The 26,278-nt window shown below is 44.6% G+C and overlaps 1 protein-coding gene across 3 annotated transcripts in view; it reads left to right on the plus strand.

The window, feature by feature from the left end:
- NUP107 (nucleoporin 107) overlaps window positions 1-26,278 on the plus strand; it is a 547,946-nt gene that overhangs the window by 53,282 nt on the left and 468,386 nt on the right. Inside the window, exon 1 of one of the 3 annotated variants that reach the window (XM_078676632.1) lies at window positions 22,034-22,167. The exons of 1 other annotated variant lie outside the window; for it this stretch is intronic. The gene's annotated coding sequence lies outside the window, so the exon portion shown is untranslated. Of the gene's footprint in view, window positions 1-22,033; window positions 22,168-22,238; window positions 22,436-26,278 lie in introns of those variants that run through there. One more of the 3 variants, XM_078676648.1, reaches the window with a different exon arrangement.

Raw genomic sequence — 26,278 nt, forward strand, 5'->3', positions numbered from 1 at the left:
CTGAATTTTTCCCCATGACAAATCTAGGGACCCACCCAGAAGTAAGCCCTTAAGTACCCTAAGGAAAGGGTTGGAACAATTCAGGGGTCCCTCCCAGAGGAGGGGTTGAACAATGGGGAGGATACTCCCATGTCCTTTGTCCATTTTCGCACCTTTGCTGGAGCCAACGGCTCCCTGGACTGGATTATGCAAGGAGGGCACCAAATATGCCCTTCAAGTAGTCTGTGTGGCACTGGCATGTGCCCCCACCCTGTCCCAATGCACTATGTCCTGTCTGGGAGGTGGTCAAACCTCCCTGTGACAGAATACTTACTGTCCTGCCTTCCTCTTCTCAAGCTTGGCTCATCATCAGGAGGGCAGAATCCTGTCTCTGGTCAGCAGCAGCCATAGTTTGCTGTCCAGGTCTAGGAGACTGGTACGGGGAAGTACTGAGTGCCTCCCGGATGAGCTTTACAGTGCATGGAATCATACCTCCCACACGATTAACGTTGTGGAGGGATGATTCCCATGCATGGAATCATACCTCCCACACTGTTTACCGTGTCAAGGTATAATTCTAACATGCTTGCTACCAAACACGACAGGGTTAATTGCAGCCAGTTTGGAGATGGTCATCGCATAATGACGCATGGCCACTCTATGTATCTTAATAGCTGATGCACTAACAACCCGGGAGAATGGACTCCGAAGGTTGTAGAAGTGTACTGGTCATGCAGGGGCACACTCACACTTGGAACTGAGCACCCTGGCTTCAGGATTGAAAGGCCTGCCTTAGGGGTAACTTATAGATTTTAAGTGCTGTGACCCCTGATATCAGGAACCTTATATCTGCCGGAAGTAATGCTAGCACCAGATTACACAGGTTGCAATGGCAGGCCTGTAGTCACAATTTGAGTGGTCTCTCGTGGGGGGCATAATACATGCTTCAGCCCATAGGAGACCGCTAGTGTACCTATGCCCTGGGTACCTTAATACCATATACGAGGGACGTATCAGGGTACACAAGTAGCCAATCTGGAGAGTACCTAAGTACTCACCATGTCCAATTTAGGGAAGAAGCATAGAGACTGGAGTCCAGATTAGCAGGATCCTAGTCAGACTAGTCAGTAAAACATAATGACACCAGCAAAAAGTGAAAGCAGATCGTACTTTCCTACACACTGTCATTGATTACCAAAGGGTTCTGCAGAAATATAGGGACATTCTGAAAATTATAATAAATCCTTTATTTCACTTTTTGGCGCTTCATTGGGGCATCGGGGAAATTCTCCATGGTTCTGTCTCTTATTATGAATATTCTGTACAGAGGTCAGTTGAGCTGGGGCTACTGACTGAATCACCCTACTCTGAGACATCATATTCCTCTTCAGAGAATTCATCTGATCACAATTCTGAACTATGTTAGGATTCAGTGTACAATCTTATTACCAATGCACAACCTTGCTACAAATACGGTATATGGAGCTTTTTTCAAGTCACTAATGCTCATATTCATGTTTGAGTTATCAACAAATCCTCTACCTCCTTTTTTTTTTAAAACATATTTTATTGATTTTAAATTTCCGTGTGCAATCCAGCGAAAAGTTCCCGTAAAGTTCACGACATGTCATAAATGTATACAGTGTTATACGTCAACAATAAAGTACATATCCGTGGTCCCTGGCAGGTAATCATATAGAAGGAAACACCCCTGAACATACCCTCCCCCCACCCCATTGAACTGTGGTCACTTTACAAAGAGCGTCATCCGCGTCAGTACATTTGCACCCTGTCCACCATTCAGTTAATATACATATATGCATCGCTCAACTACATGTTTCCATAAATATCCAGGTATTGGGCAAAGTGCAGTATCTATTACACATACATGGCAGACATCAAATTAACACATCAGGCTCCCCTGACTTGAACGCTTCTAACATAGTCTCCCATTCCAAGGCTATCGGTAGTTTACGCAACCCCCTTGCCTCCTCTGTACGCAGTGCCGCGCCTTCTGCACTACCCCATTTTACCATTTCCGTGTGCCAACTGTATATCTCAGGGGGCTTGTTGGATTTCCACCGCATTGTGATGTTCCTACGAGCCAGGAGTAGCGCCAGGTCGATGAATCGAAATTGTACCTTATATTTAGACCTGCGCTTGTGTAATCCTAGTATGCATTCCTCCACTGTATCATGCAGCCGAAGGTGCGTCGCTGTTTCCGTGACCTCTCTAACCCGAACCCAATAGCCTAAGAAGTTGGGGCATGTCCACAGCATATGTAGTAACCCCGCTCCCGGGGCGCGACATCTCAAGCATGAGTGTTGTGTCTGGGGGAACATTTTATCCAGCCAGTCAGGAGCCAGATAGGCGCGGTGCAGTATCATAGTTTGAATGAACTTGAATCTCGAGTTTCGGGACACCTTTTCGGGGTGTTCCAGAATCTTCGCCCATTCAATATCAGATAGTACCCTACCTATCTCTTCCGTCCATATAACCCGTAGCGGATCCAGGCGTAGCCTGATGTGGGCACTGATCCCGTGATATATCCAGTGGACCAGGTGTCGTCCTCTCCCCATATAATGCACCATCTTTACTAGCTCATTTTGGTCTGGCTCTCGGCCCTGTGGTGCCCAGTGCCTCTTAATGTAGTGCAGCAGAGCAGCGTGGGTTAAAAATAAACGCTGTGGGGCGCCTGTCTCATGTGTGAACGTGTCATGGTTCATTAGGAGCTCGTGGCCAAAGAGGTCTGCAACTGTAGTGACACCAGACTCTGCCCAGGGTGCTAAAGTGTAGTTCGTGAGGGTACCAGCGGCAAGAGGGATGCCCAGGGTCAGACTGATTTGCATATGACCATGTCTGAAGTGGGGTGGCAGAGTGGGCTAAAGAACGGTGATGGATTAAACCCAGATCTGTTGACTGGGTGTGAGTGTTTGATTGGTTCAGATGCTCCGTCCATCACCACCCCCTTTTGTACCACTTTGTTCACCATAAGTTGGCAGGGTATGCTCAGACGTGAGTTCCTTGCTCACTTTGCCACTGGATTCAAGCAAGCTGGGCTGAAGACGGCTGAAATGCCAGAAACCGGTCCTCGGAAGCTTGTTTCCGGTCCAGGGAAGGCATGGCTTGGCAGTTCGGGCTGGACTATTCCCATGAGGCACAGGGTCAGACTGATTTGCATATGGCCATGTCTGAAGTGGGGTGGCAGAATGGGCTAAAGAACGGTGATGGATTAAACCTAGATCTGTTGACTGGGTGTGAGTGTTTGATTGGTTCAGATGCTCCGTCCATTACCACCCCCTTTTGTACCACTTTGTTCACCATAAGTTGGCTGGGTATGCTCAGACGTGAGTCCCTTGCTCACTTTGCCACTGGATTCAAGCAAGCCGGGCTGAAGACGGCTGAAATGCCAGAAACCGGTCCTTGGAAGCTTGTTTCCGGTCCAGGGAAGGCACGGCTTGGCAGTTCGGGCTGGACTGGTCCCATGAGGCACCGGGTCAGACTGATTTGCATATGGCCATGCCTGAAGTGGGGTGACAGAGTGGGCTAAAGAACTGTGATGGATTAAACCCAGATCTGTTGACTGGGTGTGAGTGTTTGATTGGTTCAGATGCTCCGTCCATCACCACCCCCTTTTGTACCACTTTGTTTGCCATAAGTTGGCAGGGTATGCTCAGACGTGAGTCCCTTGCTCACTTTGCCACTGGATTCAAGCAAGCCGGGCTGAAGACGGCTGAAATGCCAGAAACCGGTCCTCGGAAGCTTGTTTCCGGTCCAGGGAAGGCATGGCTTGGCAGTTCGGGCTGGACTGTTCCCAAGAGGCACAGGGTCAGACTGATTTGCATATGGCCTTGTCTGAAGTGGGGTGGCAGAGTGGGCTAAAGAACTGTGATGGATTAAACCCAGATCTGTTGACTGGGTGTGAGTGTTTGATTGGTTCAGATGCTCCGTCCATCACCACCCCCTTTTGTACCACTTTGTTCGCTATAAGTTGGCAGGGTATGCTCAGACGTGAGTCCCTTGCTCACTTTGCCACTGGATTCAAGCAAGCCGCGCTGAAGACGGCTGAAATGCCAGAAACCGGTCCTCGGAAGCTTGTTTCCGGTCCAGGGAAGGCATGGCTTGGCAGTTCGGGCTGGACTGTTCCCATGAGGCACAGGATCATACTGATTTGCATATGGCCATGTCGGAACTGGGGTGGCAGAGTGGGCTAAAGAACGGTGATGGATTAAACCCAGATCTGTTGACTGGGTGTGTTTGATTGGTTCAGATGCTCCGTCCATCACCACCCCCTTTTGTACCACTTTGTTCGCCATAAGTTGGCAGGGTATGCTCAGACGTGAGTCCCTTGCTCACTTTGCCACTGGATTCAAGCAAGCCGGGCTGAAGACGGCTGAAATGCCAGAAACCGGTCCTCGGAAGCTTGTTTCCGGTCCAGGGAAGGCATGGCTTGGCAGTTCCGGCTGGACTGTTCCCATGAGGCACAGGGTCAGACTGATTTGTATATGGCCATGTCTGAACTGGGGTGGCAGAGTGGGCTAAAGAACGGTGATGGATTAAACCCAGATCTGTTGACTGGGTGTGAGTGTTTGATTGGTTCAGATGCTCCATCCATCACCACCCCCTTTTGTACCATAGTGTGAAAAGTTGGCACAAAAGAGGTTCCCTTGTCCAGCACAGCCACCAGGGCTTGCATCAGTGAATTTGAAGAAATATTGATCACGTTGTTTCTTTTGTCTCCTGCCTGTCCAGGCTGGCTTTTCTAAATTTGTGGCCTCTACGGGTTTTTCTCTGTTGGTCTGAACCGTTCCTGAACCTGTTGGTGGGTTGTTGGCGGCGGGGCTGGTGTCTAAAAAATAAACCTTGGGGTAGAGTTAGTACATGGGATCACATTACTTGTTGCAGAAGCAGCATGGGAAGGAACAGGTGCACGAGTGAGTTGAGTGTCACTGATAGATACTAGACTCTCTTCTGAGGATGTGGTTCCAGGTTGTTTGAAGTTCCATTTCTGCGCATAAACCCTATGCCCAGGAGTATACTTCATCAAGTTTATAGTCGATGGTGTCCCTCCTAAACTTGCGCCCTTTCCCTTCATGAATTTCCTTAGCATATGCATACAATTTGGTGTTGATCTCCTTCAAAGTAGACTCCCAATTGTCTGATTACATACGTTGAAAAGGAGTTTCTTGAAGTTCTTGTATCTCCTGTTCTAAACCCACGAGTACTAAAGACTGCTCTTCAACAATAAGTAGCATCAGATCAAGGGAGCACTTATTTAATACAGCATGCAACTTGTCCATAAATCGTTTGTTCATTTTGAACATCATAGGTTTAATGGCCAAACGCAGCCCCCTAGGTATCCTGCTGGCTTTATGGTATTGAATTAACATGGTAGCGTGCAACCGTGGTACCATTGAGTTGGGTAACAATGAACATCTGTTATTCAGCGCCAAGAGACCTCTGGGTGAACGTGTGCTTTACAAATACACATGTTATGTTATCTCCCTTCGCATAAGGTATTCAAGCTGTCGAAGTTGTTGGGTGACTGGCCTGTGAGCAGTGCCAATTATCCATACCTCACGGATAAGACCATAGATGTCTTGTGCTTCCGAGGAAGTGTATACCTTAGTGGAAGCGTTGTTGTCTGTTAAGTGTAAAATTTCTTCGAAAGACATAGTGTGGTGCAATGTTAGCTGTGTTGGGCTGAAAACTTTTCAAAAGTAAAATGTAGTAACAGCTGGTTTGTACCCAAAACGAACAAATGAAACAACCAAATCATCAATAACAACAACAGTATTCAATTTGGTGTGCACCCAAAGAGGATGTACAGCCCACCCCCTGCTTGGGAAAGTGAGCATTTTGATGCTTGGGCTTTGTCTGCCTGCGGCCTGTCTCCTAATTCACAACTTGGTGCTTGGGGGGAAGCCACATCTGTGCATTCCTGATAGAGGGCCATAAATTAGGGGTTCACAAGAAATTGCGGACCTCTGACTCTCAGGGCCCTTTCTAGGACAGTTTAGTGGGGGTGGAATTGGCACCTGCATTCCAAAGGGCAGGGTCTTGGCCCCACTAAAGATTGTAATCAAACCTCCCGGGGCAGGATGGCAGATAGAACAACATTTAGAGAGGACCTGTGCATTTCAAAGGTGGCTTGCTGAACTGATTGTGTCTTTAAAGGCCATGGGGGGTAGAAGAACTGGGACTTCAGGCTACGAGAGTAGAGACACTTTTGGATTTGGCTTTAGGAGGAAAACTAGGCTGAACAGTGGAACCCCATAAGCATCTGCACCTGACCTGCTATCCCTAAATAATATAAATGGTGTGGAGTTATCCAGAACAGTGTGCACACTGAAAACACACCCACTGCTACAGTGTGATCCCCATACAGGAATATAGCAATTTTTTCACATTAGCACAGGTGCACCACATAACATATTGGACTATGAATGTATATACTATTAATTCAAGATAACGGATGTATGACGTTACAACGCAGGCTATTACAACGCCTGCCTTTACAACGCGGTTTTTACATCGCAATCCATTACAATGCATAGTGCTTTTGGGTGTTGGATAGTGAATAGTTTAATTTACTATTCCAACTCCAGTCCCCGTGGACACTAGGGAAGGTTATTGGATAGTAAATTAACCTATTCCCTATCCTAGAGCGCCCCCCAGCGCAATGCGTTGTAATGGTTTGCGTTGTAATGACCGCGTTGTAATGGTAGTGCGTTGTAAAAGTTTCGTTGTAAAGGTTGTTTACCAAGATAACTAGATTGACACTACTGGCGTAGGTCATGACTAAAAGACAACAGCAATTAAGTGATTTCCGTAATGGTCTTCCCTATTGCAACAGTGAGGAGGTCTAATATTAAAACATAGTAACTAGGTAAACACAGGCGTCAGGTCATATTTCAAGAACAACAATAATAGAATGATAGTGGGTTCCAAGAACTTAGTCATGTGGTTAAGGGTGACAATGCTCAGACTGACTAACCCGTGAGGGTTCATTGTCTCCCCGCGGACAATCTCTGAGAGTATGTTACCTTTAGGGTGGGAGATAATCCAATATAAAGCCGATATGCTAGTGGGTGACGTGGACGCAGTATTTATTTAACCGTTATCGCCTATCCAAGCTAATGTATTTTAAGCACCAGACAGAGTCTAAGCGTACCTTAAAAGCGTACAATCCAATAAAAAGCTGATATGCTAGTAGGTAATGTGGACACTGTACTTATTTAACCCTTAATGCATATCCAAGCTGATGTATTTAGGCACCAGCATAGGTCTGAGCATATCTTATACAAATGTAGCGTTCCCGACACACACTCCTAGCAAGCCCAAATTAACAACACCAGAGATCCTAATAGACGCAGCGTTCCTCATAACCGATCTCTACCCTTAATCTAAAAACCAACAGCGGTCCTAGCTAATACATACATTTCCATTAAATAACTCACCAAAATAAGTCGGGACGATCCTCACCACCCGAAGACTAGCATCCTCTGAACACAGTTTGGCCGAGTGGGTTAATATACCCAAGCTAATTCGCTTTAATCACGAACAGCTGTAGACCCCAAAAAAGTTTTAATAATATGCAGTGCCATACCGCCGCCATCTTGTAGTGTATGCGGAAGAACGGATATATATATACAGGTTACCGATATCAAACAATGTATTTACCAAAGGTCTCAGACCTAGAATGTAAAATAAAATATGGAGAATAACATAGATATATTAGAGTTTCAACCAGAGTATTTCTAAATGTGAAATATTGCTACATAGTGTTTCTGATATCCTGCTGCTCTTAATAAACCGTTCCTCTTAATTAACCATGCCCGTATTTTATGCCAAAGTGATACGATCAGTGAGATCTAGATGTGACATCTTACTGATTTCCCCCACAACATACATTCCGTATTCCTGAGATAGTATAGTACAATTGAACACAACGCAGGACTAGAATGTCCATATATCTCCGTCACTTTACTAGGTTGTTTGTAGCCGCCATCTTGGAAAGGGGTGTTCAGGATTATGTAAACTACAAAGACGGTCTCAGTGACAAACTATAACATTAATATGATGATACAACGTGGCAAGTGGTAGATGGAATGAGACTATTGAAAATACCCAAGATTAAAAAGGAGTCGGTGTATATTACATTTTTTTTTAATCTATTTCGTTTTATTAACTTAAGGCATCAAAACAAAATTTTAATAATAACATTACATGGGGAGACATTCTCCCATCTGGCTCACAATCCAACAAAAGGAGAGGGTAGGAAAAAGCGGGAAACATGATACATATTCATAAGCTCTCACAGCGAAGCAGGGATATCAATAGGCGCATCTACAGGTGGCACACAAATGTCCCCCTATAGAGATTCCACAGCCCCCACACAGGTGTTCACCTTCGGGGGCGGCCCCTTGCTACATAAACAGTTTTTTCTCTGAACATACACCAATTCATGTTCTCCATCCATTCTTCAACAGTCGGCACATTCACTGCCCCCCATCGCTGTGCTATATAATCGTTTCGCAATCATATTACCTAAAGTTACCCATGTGGTCTGCGCCACATTTAGATCGGTAGGTTCCCAAATATTCAGGAGGCATCTCCGTGCTTCTGGCAACAGCAACTCCCAGAACCTCTCGCATGACATCATGTATCCCGCTCCAATACTCGGTCACAGAACGACACTCCCAAATATTGTGAAGGAAAGTACCCACATAGCCGCAACCTCGTCTACACAGACCAGTCTCCGATAGTCCCATCCGAACCAGGCGGGGTCCCGTGACATAAACCCTATGCAATATTTTCAGCTGAACAAGGCGCAGGCGCGCTGGGATTGAGAACACCTTCGGTGAGGAGACTGCAGCTTGCCAGTCCTCAAATCAAGGAAATGGTCTTTTCGGGCAGGTGCCATCCAAAATTCTGTCCTCAAGAGGAGACGCCTCGGGGAGGTCTGCCTCCGCCGACAGTGCCGCCATCAACGCATGTTTGACCTGCGCATAACGAAAGCACTCCGTTGTCCCCAATCTATATTCATTTTGCAATTCCTCAAACGTCTTAATCCTCCCTTAAACCAAAACCGCACCGATAGTAGAGATCCCAATCAGATCCCACTTGTCAAAGTCCTTTGTATTCCAAAGCTTGCCCAACTTTTCGGAGTCAAAAAGCGGGGTAGACTGCGTCAAGCGGTCCCTCCATCCCAAAGAGCTGGTAACATCACGCCAAATCCATACCGCATGCCTAGTCGGTCCTGTCAAACCACTCCCTGCCGACCTGGTGTACAGTGCATGACTATAGGAACCCCCAGGGAGAAGCCATCTATCCATTGCGTATCCAGGGTCAGTCGGGGATCCATAAGTACAAAGGTTAATGGCTGCTAGTTGTGAGGCCCAATAGTATTGCCTGATGTCAGGGAGTGCAATCCCGCCGTCATACCACGGGAGCGTCAGTTTAGCCAATGCGATCCGGGGTCTGCCTTCCCACAACAGACTACGTTGTAATTCCTCAACCTCTCGAAAGTAACTCGCTGGCACAACGTCTAACGTATTTTGTAGGGCATAAAGAAAGCGTGGCAAAGACATCATCTTAAAGAGAGTCGCCCGCCCAAGCAGGGACAGAGGAAGTCTCTTCCAGCCGGCCACATCGCTGCGCAATCGAACCAAAGGGGGGGGGAGGAGATTTCTAGCATTTTGGATCGCGGGGTCCAAGGAGGTAAATATCCCCAGATACTTAAACCCATCCGTAGCTATTTGAATCGGGCAGTTTTGCGGGGGAAGCGGGGCGTCTCCACTAAGAACGAATAACTGCGATTTACCCCAATTTATAGAGAGCCCCGAGTTCCTTCCGAAGGAGGACAACACATCACAAACCGTATCAAGGGATCTCCGAGGGGAGGCCAAATAAAGTAAGATATCGTCAGCATACAGAGAGATCCTATCCACCCACTGTGGCGACCACTGGAGACCCCGAACCGAGGGCTCCCAGCGGATCCAGGTAGCCAACGGTTCCATAGCCAGTGAGAACAGAAGGGGAGAAAGGGGGCAACCTTCCCTGGTGCCCCGTCCAAGACTAAATGGCAACGAGACCCGGTTATTCACGATTACTTGGGCAAGGGGTTCAGTATACAACAAGCGGACCCAGCGGATGAAACCAGAGCCTAAGCCAAATTAGGGAAGACCAGCTCACAGGTAAGGCCATTCTATCGTATCAAAGGCCATTGTTGCATCGAGCGATGCTATTACAGTGGGTTCCATCAGGGTGTGAGCCCTGGCGAGCACCCCATGCAACCGACGCAGATTGAGGGCCGTATTCCTATGGGGGATAAAACCCGATTGATCGGGGTGTATCAATCCATTGATTACCTTGATCAATCTCGTAGATAGGATCTTAGCCAGGATCTTGGGTTCCGCATTTAATAACGAGATAGGTCTATAGGAAGCACAGTAGGATTTTGGTTTACCCTCCTGATGAATAACCACTATAGAGGCTACCCTATGATCATAGGGCAGTATCCCCTGCTCCCGGGCTTCAATGAACATGCGCCGCAGGTAGGGAGCAATCCTATCGGGTCGAAGTTTGTAAAGCTCAATTGGGATCCCATTAGGCCCCAACGCCTTACCGGAGTTTAAAGAGGGTACCGCCTGGGCCACCTCATCCGCAGTGAGGTCACCATCCATAAAATCCCGGTCCTCCCTAGACAAACACGGGAGCTGCAAGTCGCGAAGCATCAATTGGGAATCCTCCTCCGGGAGGTCCGAGACCGATGTATACACAGTGTGAAAATACTGAGCAAAGCTATCTACTATAGCCTGGGGATCAGTGAGATGGAGCCCGTCCTCTGTCACAAGGGATTGACCCAAAAAGGAGTTTAAGATTAGACATGTGGAAAATCATGACAGGTTCTTAAAATGTAAAGTGCAAAACAAAAAATAGAAAAGGGCAAATGCAGCAGCAATCTCATTAATTTAGTAAAGACACATGGAAATCAATTGCCATAAAGGCTCTCAAATACAAGGAAAGGAAAATCAAGAAAAATACACTAAGTTATAGCAAATCAATTGAAAATCAGGCATCACCATTAGAGGCTCCAGAGAGAGTCTGGCTTACCCTCGTATTTAGTAGGGTATATAGTCAATTTCAGCATAAAAAAGATGAAAACTGCAAAGTCAGCATCGTGTGATCAAAAGTATCATAATTTCAAGAAATCACATAGCAATATTCTAAACTATTATTCAACCCTACCAGCCCTGGCAAGTACCAAGCATCAGGGGTTAGACTAACACATTTTTTTATAGCGCAAACTTGACCCGAAGGTATCGGGTATCAGAGCGCATTACATAGCATTAGTTGCGTTAAATGAGGACACATTCATTTGTGTTAGGCATTGGGAGATTAAGTGATTTGCCCAGAATCACAGGATGTTCAGCGTCATTGCCGAGACTTGAACCCGGTTCCCCAGATTCGAGGTCGACCGCCCTAGCCGTTACGCCAACTCCTCTCCCCAATTTCTCTCACATTTTAGTGTAGTGGTCCGCATCACTGCACTAAGGGCCTGATTACGATGCTGGTCTGACCACCCGTCCGACCACCACTGCCATGGTCCGACTCTGAACGTCAAGGCCGGGAAAGCTCTGTCAACCATTCTGCTCCCCAGACATGTTGCTGCAAGTGGGTACAAACGCACAGGAAACTTGTGCAGTTGTACACATATGCTTGACACATGTGGGGTCATGCCTTGAGCTCCATGTACCCCATTTCTAGAGTGTGGCGATATGTGCACAGTCCAGTTAATGGGGATATATGTCACATGAGGACTTACCTTGATTCAGCCACCTACGGTACCGTCTCCTTTGGGGTGCAGCTTCTGAGGAGTGGATCCATGCTGGAGTCCGTCGGGAAGAAGGGAAATTGGCTGAGTATTCACACCTTTTCCTTTGTTTCTGACTACTCGAGGCAGCCTGTCGGACCGCCATGCTCAGGTCGTCGGAAACCCACATCGTAATCCGGATGGTGGTCGGAGATCACTATACAGCTCTATGGATGCAGTTTGTCTCCGACCGCCATCTCGGCAGCTGGGGAAAAGCTATTTGGGTCGGCGGTCTTTCAGCGGTTGGTCAGAGTAGACGATGCATACATCATAATCCAGCGCTCAGGCCGACTGCTTACAAAGAGACCTTCAACGGTCCAACAGACTCCGACATTATTACGGAATGCGGTCCGACTGACATTGTAATCAGGCCCTGAAATACTTCGGCATGCATTATAGCATCCCTGACACCACCTGAGCAGCAAGGAAGAAGCTGTGATGTTGGAGCAGCTGTATTAGTAACATGAGCTGTGCACTGCTGGCAAAGTGCTGTGCACACAGTGTTGCCAACACACTAGCCTGCATATGGTGCTGCCCTTAGTCTCAGTTTCTTCACTCACATATACTGAGTACTGAACATAAATGGCACCAGGCTCCAGCCTCATTCAGCTCTGCGGCCACAGGTACCACGTGTCATGCACCACACTCTCTGACAACATTCTCCAAAGAGGGATTCTCCCTATGAGCAATGAGTGGTGTGTCTACCCAAGCTGAGTGATTATCTATTCGGGGGGTGCCTTCGTTTGTTGTATCGCGCACTGCACCGTTAGTGTGTCGACAATAACAAGAAGTCAGTGATTGGATTATTGGCCAATTGACCTGGAAACTACCGGGAAAAACTATTTTGTGCTATGGCGCACCCGTCACAGGCAGAGAGAGTGGGGCTGGTGGTGCCTCTCAGTCCACGCGTCGCCCCCGGCCTCATTGTGGTAGCACTGCCTGGATGTAAGAACTATGGGCCTGATTACGATGGCGGTGGGGCCAGCATCTTCAGGCCATCTGTGGTGGTCCCACTGCCATCAGTCCCTGCAGGTCTGCCCGCTGCATTACAATGGTGACTGGAGAGACCGTCTGCCACATACCCAAGGGACTGCAATCCCTACAATAGTGGCGGTGCCTGAGCAGGCATTGCAGGGATTACAATGACCTTTTCCACCAGTTGTTTCATAGCGTTTAACCTGTCATGAAAAGGCAGGTGGAAAGTGACTTTGGGGCCTGTAGCAGGCCCCCTTTCCCCCCCTGGCCCTCCGATATGAGCCCTTGGGGGCACCCATGGGGCCCCACTAACCATCCCTACACCATCCCTGCACCATGTGGCAGGCACCATATGGTGCCTGCAACATAGTGCAGGGATGTTTACAAACATGCCTTCGGGCAGTGGAGCTTGTACTGCAGACCTTTTATCAGGCCGCAGCACAAGCCTCAATGATACGAGGCATGTTTCCGACAGTCTCCATGGCGGTCGAATCGTAATCTGCATGGTGAGACCACCGACTCCATGTCAGCCAGTCTCATTTCTGACAGGATGGTGGTCAGACGCTCGTTCGACCGCCATCATAATCAGGCCCTTTGCATGAAGTGTTGTTGGCGGAGAGGGACTAATGGGCAATAGGATATTACCACCCTTGTCTGAAAAAATTTCGGATGTCCCAAACGTCAAACGTTCATGAATGCATTTTAATTACAGCTGGTCCGCACACATTCCTTTATGCTGCAGGAACTGACCCACACTTAATATCTAAAAGACATGTTTGCTGTAGACCCCAGAGCAGTATCTCAAACGCCTGAATAAAAAATTAAAGAAAACTACAAAGAATAAAAGTATTGGCTTCCCTGCACTATTATGCGCTTCTAGAGCTAGAGTGTAGGTCGGCATTGGCAGCCCCTCCATGATTCACTACATGACACAGCATGTAAGCTTGCCCCAGTAACATCATTCAACTGATGTTACACGTGGCATTCGCTGGCCCATTGCCCGCCCACAGCACTCGCAAGTATATATTACTGCCAGTTGACACAAGGTCTTAAAACCCACACCCTTGTATTCTTCAGAAATTCACAGCCTGGGTCCACCCTGATTCTACTGCCTGGCGCCATTTGAAGCGCACGTAGCCAGCATCCAGTCTGTTCTACTCTGGGTGAGTTACCCCCCCTAGCCGATTTGTATCTCTCTACTTAGCAATCTACACGCCTAACACCCGCCTGTATTAAATCCACAGGCTGTCATACCCCACCCCCGTCCTGATGAAGACTCAGCGTGACTACCCAATGGAGCACACTAAGGGTTGAAACGTCAACGACTACGCAAATCCCAGATTGACTAAAGCTCTGGACATTAAAAGAAGCATTATTAGCTAACAGAGAGATTGGTTCTACATAAGTGTCTGGCCTATATATTTGTGTCCCCCCCATGTACATTAGTTTTGTCCAGTCTGCATATATTAAACACTTGTTGAGCACTGAGCACATATGTCACAAGTTCACTATGTATGTGTAAATATTGCACCCGTTGTTGACAGCCTTGATCTACTACGTATGTAAATATATAAGAATGATTCAATTCTGACCAATCATAAACAGTAGACACTAACATTGAGTCACGTTTTCTTTAATTCTTTAGTCTGGCGTTTGAGATCCTGAAAGGATGTCGCTTGACACAGGGAGTGTATTCTTCAAGGTGTAGTTTATTGAGGAAGGGAGAGCCGTCCCAGCAGGCAGGTCGATGGCAAGATCAGATAATAACTGCCTCTGCTGGAACACAGTACATGGAACATTCCCAGTGACATGGGATGGTTCCAGGTTGCGCAATGCACATCACCACACCTCCCCTCTTTGGAGAGAGAACCACCAAAACATCAATAACAAAGAAAGTAAAACACAGATCATAGGAAAGTAAATAAGGAAAACAGTAGGGTTGAACCTGACTACACAGCCTGTTGAATTCAAATGAAAAGTACAGCAGGGTTAAACATAATCTCGTAGCTTGCTAGGTCTGACAGACATTCTAGTACTTTTCCTAACCCCATCCCCCTCTGAAACATTTTTAAAGTTGACATTACTTGAAAAACCAGAGGGATCTTTTGCGATTTGAGAAGTACACCACCAATTGCCATTGGTCAATCTGACCGCATTCCTGCGAGTGTCCACTACTTGTTGAGAATCTAAAAACTTTGAAAGTCCTTTCCTAACTGAAACGGGATTTTTAACTTTGACCCAATCCCCAATCTGGATGTTATGAGACATTTTCCTTTCAGGTCTGACCTGTTTAGAACACACATCAGAGGATTTCCTATGAGCAGCATCCCACATATTGCTCATGTCACCACTCTGATGAAAATGTCTTACCATCCAGAAAGGATATACTTGTGAACAAGCTTTCCTCCCTCTCATGAGTTCAAAGGGAGAATAATTGGTAGCAGAATGAGGAGAAGTGCGATAGGACCATACAAGATCATTAACTGCTTTAAATACACAACTTTTAGATTTGAACGCAGATTGAACACACTCCACAATAACTCTGTTGAACCTTTCAGTTTTGCCATTGCTTTGCGGATGATAGAGAGGAGTTCTGGTGTGTTTGATACCGCACGACTTCAGAAAAGAGTTCATTTCATGAGAGATGAATTGAACCCCGTTATCGGTTAATATTTCCTCTGGATAACCTTCTCTCAAAAAGATATTGTTCAAACAATCAATGACACTTTTAGAATTTGGTATATTGATTGGTTCCACTTCGACCCACCTTGACAAATGATCAATGAGGACCAAAAAATATTTGGAGTTGTTGGGAAGAACATGGAATGGTCCCAGAAAGTCCATTCCCAACTTCTGCCAAGCACGACCTGGAACAGAAACCCTGGATTCAACAAGGCCTTCCAACACTAACACCATGTCACTGGCACTGCAACGTGGACATAGTCTGACAATCTCATCTATCTGAGAGTCCATTTTTGGCCACCAGAAATCAGATCTCACTTTTCTTTTAGTAATAGTGGCACCAAGATGGCCAGAATGTGCTGCCAAAATAATTTTCTCTCTGAAACATGATGGAGGGACCAACTTGTCACCACGGACAATTACATCATTTTCCATTGAGAGCTCAGTGTTAATTTTCCAAAACATTTGGAGATCGGGAGAAAGACATTTCTCTTTTGGCCACCCCTTTCTGATGAGAGAGGAAACTTCTTTAAGAATTACATCATTACTCAATGCTTTGATCCAATCATCTTCTAGAAAAGAGATAGGTTCTTGACAAACATTAGCAACAAAACACTCCTCCACCTCAGTCTCCCAATCTTGTTCATCACTGTCAGCTATGGGAAGCCTGGAAAGGCAGTCAGCTCTGCTGTTCCTTCCCCCAGGTATGTATTCGACGCTAAAGGAGAATTCAAGTAATTTCGTGGACAACCTTGCCAAACGAGCCGTCGTGCGTTTAACATTTTTTCCATTTAAGATATCAACTAAAGGTCGATGATCTGTTCTGAGAACAAAAGACCTGCCCCACAGATATGATTTGAATTTTTCCACACTCCATGTGCATGCCAGAAGTTCTTTTTCAATGATGGAATATTTCCGTTCCACAGGACGAAGAGTACGGGAGGCAAAGCCGACTGTATATTCCTTCCCGCCTGAATATTGGGAAAGAACTGCACCTAAACCATATTCACAAGCATCAACTGTGACAAAAGTTTGTCTTCCTTCAACAAATGCCTGTAAAGCTGGAGCTGAAAGTATATGATCTTTGATAATCTGGAAACCTTTTTTGCATTCTTCTGACCACTCGAAAACAGCTCCTTTCTTTAGTAAGGACCTGAAACATTCAGTAGTTTTTGCGAAATCTTTCATGAATTTTGCATAAAATTCACACAAACCGAGGAAAGACAACAATTGTTCCCTGTTTTGAGGAGCTGGTGCCTCAATAATGCTCTTAACTAAACCAGGCCTAGGTTTTATGCCTTTTTCTGAAATAATATGCCCTAAATACTCTATTTCTTTGGCCTTGAAAATACACTTAGCTTTCTGCAGGGTTAGACCTCTATTCTCGAGAACTTCGAAAACTTCATTAATCACTTGATTGTGCTCACTCTCTGTTTTGGTAAAGATGAGAATGTCATCCTGAAAAACAACTACAGTAGGATTATGGGCAAACATTTCTGATATGAGTCTTTGAAAGACAGCTGCGGCTGATGCCAGCCCAAAAGGAAGACGACAAAATTGGAAAACACCATCAGGAGTGACGAAGGCAGTGAGATGTCTAGATTGAGGGTTTAATTCTACCTGATGATAGGCAGCTTTGAGATCGAGTTTCGTAAACCACGAAGATGACCCTACTTTGGCAATAAGGTCCTCGATTCGTGGCAAAGGAAACCCATCAACCCAAATAGCTTCATTTAGAGTGCGTAGGTCAACACACATTCTCAAATCTCCAGACCTCTTCTTGGCTAAGACAATAGGGGAAAGCCATAGAGTAGATTCGACTTTTTCAATGATCCCTTGATCACACAGAGCCTTCAGGTGTTTAGACAAATCGCTTCTGATGCTCAAAGGGACATTGCGTAATTTGTGCTTGGTGGGAACCACATTGTCTTTCACCCTGATGGTATGCTGAAAGTTGGTGATTTTTCCGAGACGGTTCTCGAAGATTCTACTAAACTTTTGTTCCCAAATGTTGTGCGCATGAGTGCCTAAAGTGTTATTATTGATCGTGGTAACAGGAGTGTCCTTAATCTGTTTATCGATGAAAACTGGATTAGCTAATCCTGGCTTGATAGTCAGACCTATTTCAGCTTGGTGAATAAGACCAAGAACATTAATTCCTTTTCTGGCCACATACACCTTCCCTTTGATAGTTACTCCTAATACTTTGATGTCGGCCCAGAAAAATCCAAGTAAATTAATCCTACTGCCTTCAAAGGCTACAGTAAGGATGTCTGGGGGTAATAAACTTTTGTTGTGCCAAAATTTGGTGTATTTATCTTGTGAAATAATGGTTATGCGTGCACCAGTATCGACTAGCAACTGAACGTGATCCTCTTCAATGATAACATCAACCTCGGGATCAGGAATGTCATGAGAAATACTTTTGTCATGAGAATCCGTGACTACTACTACATACTCTTGATGCATGATGTTTTCATGAGAGAGATCACCTTCATACGAAAAATTGTCACTGTTTTCGTACAAGTTCTCATCATTGATGACACATCGAACATTTCCTCTTGTGCCTCCTCTCCTACCTCTCATGCATATCTTAGCAAAATGCCCCATTTTACCACACTGTCCACATTGCTGGTTGGCTGCAGGACAGTTCCTAAAAGAAGAAACATGAGAAGAAGAACCACATCTATAGCAGAACATTCTAGAGTCAGATTGTCTGAATCTACCACCTCTAGGTAAATTGGGTCTTCTGAAATTGCCACGCGGCACGAAAGGAGTTCTGGTAGCAGGAAAATTAGAAACAGCACCAGAGATTGTGGTATTGGGTACAGCACCAGAGATTGTGGTGTTGGACAAAGCGGTTTCCAGCTGTTTGACATCGTCCATAGAAGTTTCTATGCTTTTAGCTATATCTACTGCCTTATCTAATGATGGGTCTTTACATGTCAGTAACTTCTTTTGAATTTCTTTACAATAGCAACGTGCAACAAGTTGATCTCTAATAAGCTGTGATGTGAAATTGTTAAATTCACAATTTGCAGCTAACATTTTTAAAGCAGTTATAAAGGTGTCAATATTTTCATCACTCTTCTGGGTTCTTGTGAAGAACTTATACCTATGTACTACTAGGTTTTTAGTTTTAGTAAAGTATTTTTCTAATTTTGCTATAGCTACTTCAAAGTCATCAGGATCTTGACCTTCAGGTGGATCATATGGAGGTAAATGATCAAAGACGTTTTGACCTTCGACCCCCAAATGATAATACATAAGGTTCTTCTTTCTTTCTGGTCTATATCTTTGACCATCGATGGCCCCTAAATAGGCCATAAAAGATCTAATCCATAACTTCCATTCTAACGGGGGATCCCCAGGTACTTGTAAAAATGGTGAAGGTGGGGTAACACTTTGCATATTGCTATAAATAGAAAGTTAATGAGTAAAATAAATTTGCTTAAGAATGATACATAAAAAATTAGATGCAATGCGTTTTCTTTTTTTTTTTTTTTTTAAATTGCGTCGTTTGAGAATAGCAAAAAAAATTAATGTACTTTTAAAGCATTCAGAGTCTAATCCTCGAAAACTGTGTGCACATCACAGAAGTAATGTGCTGCAAAGATTGTGTGTGTATCACAGAGGTAATACACTGCTTAATTGTGTGTGTATCACAGATAGGAAATACAAAAAAAAAATGTTGAATTAAATTCGAGTTTCTGTCACTAGATGGCAGTATGGTGCAAGTTCCAAGATAAACTCAGTTAAAATCACCAACGCTGTACTCTCATAACATGAAAGGAAAAGTTTGACAAACACGTGTGAATGCTGTGTGTGTCAGCGCAGCGTTATGGATGTTAGATGTAGATTGCGCAAAAATCAGCATGTAGCGTGAAAACGATGAAGTCAGAAGAGTCTCTGATGTGCGCAAACAATGAAGTGGCCTGGCGCTGCCTGTCGTTGTTGAAGTCGGTCGTTATGGATACTTGGAATCCACACGGCTTGAAGTACGTCAATATGCTAGGACGTGCTTGTGATTGGTTCAAAGTACACGCCGTGCCTGTGACTGGTTGAAAGTGCTCGGGAAGCAGTCACGTCATTTAATGGATGTTCGGCAGCGTCATCATAACGAAAGAGGCAGCGCTGGTAGAAGATCTCTTCGGTTCCGTGAAACGCGGTGAGATAAATAACGTATTAAGTGCCTCTCCGGGGGTGTTTCTTTGGCAACAGCGCTTATTTTGGTTTAGTAATGTGGCAGTTGCGTGTGTGTTCGGCGCTCGCGTGAGCGTTCAGTAGTTGTGGAAGTCGCGTGTGCATTCAGGAAATGCTCCTTTGGATGTAGTTCGTTTTAAAAGGAAACGGAGAGGTTTCTTGGGTTTTTTTTTTTTTTGAATGAATGAGTGTTTGTAATGGGTACGGCTCTCCCGCGCGGTCCGGAATAGATAGGTAGACGAAAATTTACTCACAGTTTTGTGGAATTTTCTTCTGAGAAGAAAAAAAAAACTGTGATTCTTTTTGACGTCGAGTTGGCAGGACCGCTGGGTTGATCCCGTCCTCAGTCGCCACTGAAAGGATGTCGCTTGACACAGGGAGTGTATTCTTCAAGGTGTAGTTTATTGAGGAAGGGAGAGCCGTCCCAGCAGGCAGGTCGATGGCAAGATCAGATAATAACTGCCTCTGCTGGAACACAGTACATGGAACATTCCCAGTGACATGGGATGGTTCCAGGTTGCGCAATGCACATCACCACAGATCCTGATTTGGAATTTAATTACGCATGTGACATTAAGTGCGCTGATAAGTAACCGATACAAACCCAACAAAACCACTTTTTGTTTTACCAATGTATTCCCAGGTTCTGAGGGACACAGGGTCACCCCATTTTTGTTAAACCGTAGACCCCTGCACAGTCATGTAGTGTGTAGCAGGATTGGCACGTTTTATTTCAAGAAACAATTATTTCCCCAGTTGAAAGAATCTCACACTCGTGCAAAAGTCGTAACTCATGGCTGAACACTCACCAGTTATGGACTGGCTGAAAGGAAGAGTCCTCTCTCAAGACTGTACAATGTTCAGCCAAAAAGTAAATATCGTCACCAGCACCAACTTTGAGGAAACTGAACAGCAGCAGCACTGGGAGTGGGCGGGCTGGTTGGCTGCAGGGTGGGTGTTGTAAATTTATAAGTCCAGTAGCGGAGGTGTAGAATAAAGATGAAGGTTTATTGATCATAGTTCTTAGATGGTCTAGAAGTAGATCTGTATTCAATAGATCTATATTCAGCCCCACCAGGAGCAGCCTCCCTGCTGCTCAGCCCATGCTCCAACTGAACCTCCACATCCAGGCATCCTCTCATTTCATTACCTCACCATGCACACCAACATTCCACAGCACATCCACACTGGCTGAGCAGCAAGGGCAGAGAAGCAGGAAAGATGCATTATACCCATAATCAGATACTACTGTGTGATTGCAGGGTTTGAGGCTGGCGGAAGCAGTGAGCTCCTGTCTTGCATTGCCTGAGGTACCTAAAACAGCACAGGAGTGTTTTAGACACTGTGATAAATGGTGCGTTTTCAGAAAGGAAGCAGATGTTTTCACTTTGCAAGTAGTTATAGCCTAGTAGTTAGTATAGCCATTACCTGCACTCAACTGTGCCAGGCTGTATGGCCTGACCGTGCTGACTGGAGTTGTGCTCTTCGCCATGACTACTGTCAATTCAATACCTTAGCTGAACATTTCATGAACACCACAACTGCTTGAGTTTAAAGTCCTTAGTAGAACAAAAAAAAAAGCTGAGATTTTAGACCTGAATATCCTTTTCATGCTCCCGACAGTGTCACACTTAAGGAATGTTAATGTCACTCATAAGCGTCCTTTAACCTTGGCAATGTCACTTATAAGCAGCTTCAAAACTTGGCAGATATGCTTTACCATCTTTACACTGACTACCCCCAGTATTGCTTCTCCCCTTTTGGAAGTGATTCCAAAGTCCCAAAGCGCTCTTGCGCAGCTTGAACAAACATTTAAAAGATTCATAGAGAAGGTTGCAGGCGGTAGATAAATATGGTGTCTCTAATTGTAAGCGAGATTGTTGTTTTACATCCCTATAGGACTTTGTTTATGCTTCAAACCAAATCAAGAAAATAAACAGCGGTATTTATAACTGCTCTGACGAACGCTCTGCATTTAGTTCGGCAATCGTTGTTTAACCAAAACTGCTGTATTGTTCACACTTACTTTTCTATTTGACATATAAATTTGTTGCGCGTTTAGACGCTTTCAATACAAGTCTTTCACCTACAAGTCTTCTCCCTACATGACTAACGGTGAACTGAACGCTTAGTTCACACAACCAATCGCGTGAAGGCTATAATATATTCGTGGGTAGGAAAAACTATGGTTCGTTTGGATTGGTCACAGGAGTTCACGTTACGGGATTGGCTGCCATGAGCTATTGTGAGTTATCCATAGGCTGCGGGGCCTTAGAGCTTGTATCGTAGGTTAAGGTAGGCTAAAAAATGTTACCCACTTTTTTATTGGCTATGAGGCCATCGAGAGGCTTCGTTGATGTCAGTAGCCGGAAGATCCTGGTGCCCCATGTGAACTGGATAGCTGCTGGCGGGTAGATTTCCCTAAGGCGGGCTCACTTAAATTCGAACAGGTCTGTATCATTTTTACTTCCGTAACAACCTGTGTGCTTCCCCCACATAGGCCCTTGACGTTTATGCATTCATCTCTTCCTCGCTGGGTTGGTATGAAAAGTCGCTTGTCTGCCATGCTGCCTGCTGTAGCAGCGGAAAGTCCAATGTTTTCGACTCTCGCCTTCAAGAAAAGACAACCAACACTATATTTGGACTGCTGGCCCCGCACTGTCTAGATTTTTCTTGATACATAATATTTGTGTTTGGAGGGTTCCTGTGTGAAGCTTGGTAGGTCATGTGAACACTGTTGTCTGCAGACAAGTGGTGTAATACTGTTTTAGCTAAAGCTGTTTTAGGTTTATTAAGAAAACACGTATACGTAACCGATTGCAATGGCAACATCGACTTAAAGCTTTTCATACCACACTTCAGCCATTTTTAAACGTTATTAATAGCATGTCTTATTACCCATTTGAATGGTACTAAGTTTACCGATTTCCAAAAGGACGGCTTAGGTTTAGAACTTGGTACTTGCCTATCAAATTTTATTCCAATAGTGAGCGTTTAATGCACTGTGGCCTGAAGCACTGCGAAACAGTTGCACTTGACATGGTACAGACAGACATGTTCAAATTAAAACCACTGACCTCTTGTGACGGACCCCTGTCTAATATTTTTTTATTTGTGGCTTAGACGTTTATTTCTTTGGAACAGGAAAAATGTTTCGAGCAAAAAACACATCTTAATATTTTTCACAACATATAAAATACAGAGATCCTGCATTTGCTACCTTTCTGAGTAGCTAATCAAGTTCTTTTTTCCTTGCGTTGTCAAACTTTTCAGTTACAAATGTAAATTTTACAAATATTTCAGTGCTCAGAGGTCAAGTAAAACACATAATTTGCAAACTGAAAAATAGATTCAGTAGCTTACACTTGGGTTCTCACTTGTATCTAAGCTGAGTTTTGTGTATATTTTCTTGTAATCCTGGAACTCCACTGAAAATCATGTGTGTCAATTTATTATATTATGGGTGCACTTCAAATTACCACAACTAATCTCTTTCTTCATCGATCTGATAACATTTTAGTTACCTTCAAAGATGTTGGTTAATAAGCAATTTCTTCTTTCATAGTACTATTTTAAATGTTTTGATAAAAAATACACTCCACTCTTAGATGTAGTAAGTAACATTTCCTTGCTGCTTAGCAATGATTTTCATTGTTCTTCATGTTTTCCAATTAACATTTATAACTTTATTGCTTAACGCCATTGAAAACCTGTACATTATATTATTTTACAGCCCCTCTGAATACTGCGTGCTTTGTTGACTTTATTCGTAGTTTGCCTTTTGATGTTATGCCTTTTACTGATGAGCCTGCTCATGAAATACGTTTGAAAGAGAAGATCACAGTGTCAGAAAGGACGTCTTATTAACATTTTTCAGCAGAACGAAAATGCTGTGTGGCAGATTTATTGTTAACGATTCCCAGAAATGTAGAGTCTGCTATAATTTTATGCAATATATTTGTGACTCTAGGGAGCCGAGCCCTAATAATGTACTGCACCCCAATATTTTGGTCATCCATATATTTACCTTTGGCAGCTCAGCTCTGGCACGCATGATCTTGTAAGTCACCACTCTCATTGACATCAGGCCCCCATCTCAATGTAGCAGAGTAATTAAAATAGTGACTGGGACCACTCCAGTACTGAGTTCAAGATCATAAAAGTTAAAGGGTTTTTATTACAAATCTCAATAGAGGCATTACAGAGAAGTGCAAAATATATGCCATTATGGATCGGGTACAGAGTACATTTAAATCTGGATTTTTAAAGTCCCAATAAGCAGCAAAAATCATAAGTGGGATGGTCGGCATCCCTAGGAGGAAAAAGGAAAGGTTCTTAATTTAACTGTCAGAATCGCAAAGGAAGCCACAGCAGCTCTAGTAGAAAAGAGAAACTCTCTGTCGGAATCAAAAGGAACACTGACAGCAGCTCTATTAGAATAGAGAAAGTCTGTGGCTCACCCCAAAAACAAGTGTTTTTATACGCATTTTACACATAAGTAATGAGCAAAACTGCAAATTCAGCATGGCATGACTAGCAATACCATATTGGACAAATCAGAATGAGGACTGTCACACAAATGGCTATAACACCCATTTCTAAGGTAGAAGAAATCTATTAGTGTCCATAGTAACAGCGTAGTCCGGAGATGTACACAATGTGAAACATGTTCAAATAAAGACTCCTATGTCGTAACATCCCTTAATAGGCCATCAGAAAGTTACATTAGGAATACACTGAAAGTTTCATTCACAGTGCATGCTCTCTTAGGAATATAACCAATTGCGTCAGTGTCTTATCGCAGAGGAACATTGATTGGGAGGGAGCAAGATGATCAGGACAACAAATGGCAGCCATTTTAAGATAATGGTTTCTCTACCAAATGTGATATAACTAAACAACATTAATAAACACCTAAACATAAAATAGTTTCAAGTGCAACATTAGTAATTCATGGGATACAACTATAATACTTATAAAAATCATTAGCATCCATAAATATTTTGTCACCCAATGTTTTTTTTACAAAAGCTTCCAAAACTCCATCTCTTCTACAATTGTCTGATGGGGTACATTACATTTCATTTAGTGTCACATGGGATGGTGTGACACTTGTCCGGCATACCCGAGAGATTTTGCTAACCCAGACTCCCAGCTGACTCCCTGCTTGCACCGATACTCCTCGGGGATGTGGCTATTCCACCTGCAACCTCAAGTTCTGCACCACCTGCTCTGAGAAAGTGAGTCCTGGCTTTCCTATGGTGTCCATCTGCCAACAAGTCATTACAGACATGGTTTCCTGTCCTGGACTTTGTGTGATAGCCTAATATATTCTGAGTGTTGTAGTCTGATTTGGTTCCACTGAACTATTTGGACTACTAACACCCCTGAAATCAGTAATTTGTAGCAGAAAAGTTCAGGACTTGAGAAGTTGTCTATGACTTGGAAGGAGGTGGTCTGGCGCTGCAGTGCCCAGCGGGCCCCGCAGAAGGGCTCTTTGCAGGCTTTTCTTTTTGCCAATATGAATGGTGGGTTGTGGCTTATAGTAGAAGTAGAGGGCAAGTAACTAAAGGAATCCAAATGACTCTTTATTCACTAAGTTCCATTGTTATGATTAAAAAATAGAAAATCAAGGCGATAGCAAGTTGTGATGAACTTCTCAAGCGTTTAGTTGATGTGTGTGAAAAGTCTGAGTGTCAACAATTGCTTCATTCCTGATATTGTCCGAACGATCATGGAATTTCATCAGGACCTATCTACTCATGTAGGGAAGGTAGATGCGTGCAAGTTGATGATATCATACCCTAAAATAATAAAATAACACATATAGAAAACCTTCAGGGGTACCTAACCGAGGGGTCTCGATGCCCCAGTCACACAGGCAGAAGGTATACTATATACTAAATTATCATCACAACCTGCTCTCGCCACGATTTTCTACTTTTTTAATCACAACAAAGGAACCTAGTGAATAAAGAGTCTTTGGTTCTTTTAGTTATTTTCATTTACACACCCTCCCTCCACTTCTACTTAGAATTAACCACTGCACCACACCATTCACATTGGCAAAAAGAAAAGACCTCCGGCAAAGAGCCCCCCTACGGGGCCATTGGGTATTGCAGCGTTTGAACAACGAGGAGCTGCCCGATGATGAAGCATGACTCCCTGTGAGGTGTGTGAGGGCCCTTGCTCCTAAAAGGAGTACCCCCTTCTTGACAGACCTAGACACCCATTTAGGAACCGCGTACTCTGTTTTGCTAGCTTAACATAGGGGTACATATGCTGGACCTTTCTCAAGCCCCAGCGCCCCCAGTTTTTAGGTCTCGCCCATTCTATCCCACAGGAATAAATAGGCGCGATTATAGTAAGCGGAAAAGAAAAGTCTACCTAGCTGCGGATCGCGTACAGTTAATGTGAGCTATGCGCGTGTACATCATTGCCAGCCACATCACACACCACCATTTGGCTGTGCCTCGGCATCAGACTTCAAAGGCTGCTGCTCCCCCGCCCTACATCAGACTTGAAAGGAATGCACTCCCCCACCCCTACCACAGAAATGCA

This window comes from Lissotriton helveticus, chromosome 1_1 (genome assembly GCF_964261635.1).
Source record: "Lissotriton helveticus chromosome 1_1, aLisHel1.1, whole genome shotgun sequence".
NCBI classification, from domain to species: Eukaryota; Metazoa; Chordata; class Amphibia; order Caudata; family Salamandridae; genus Lissotriton; species Lissotriton helveticus.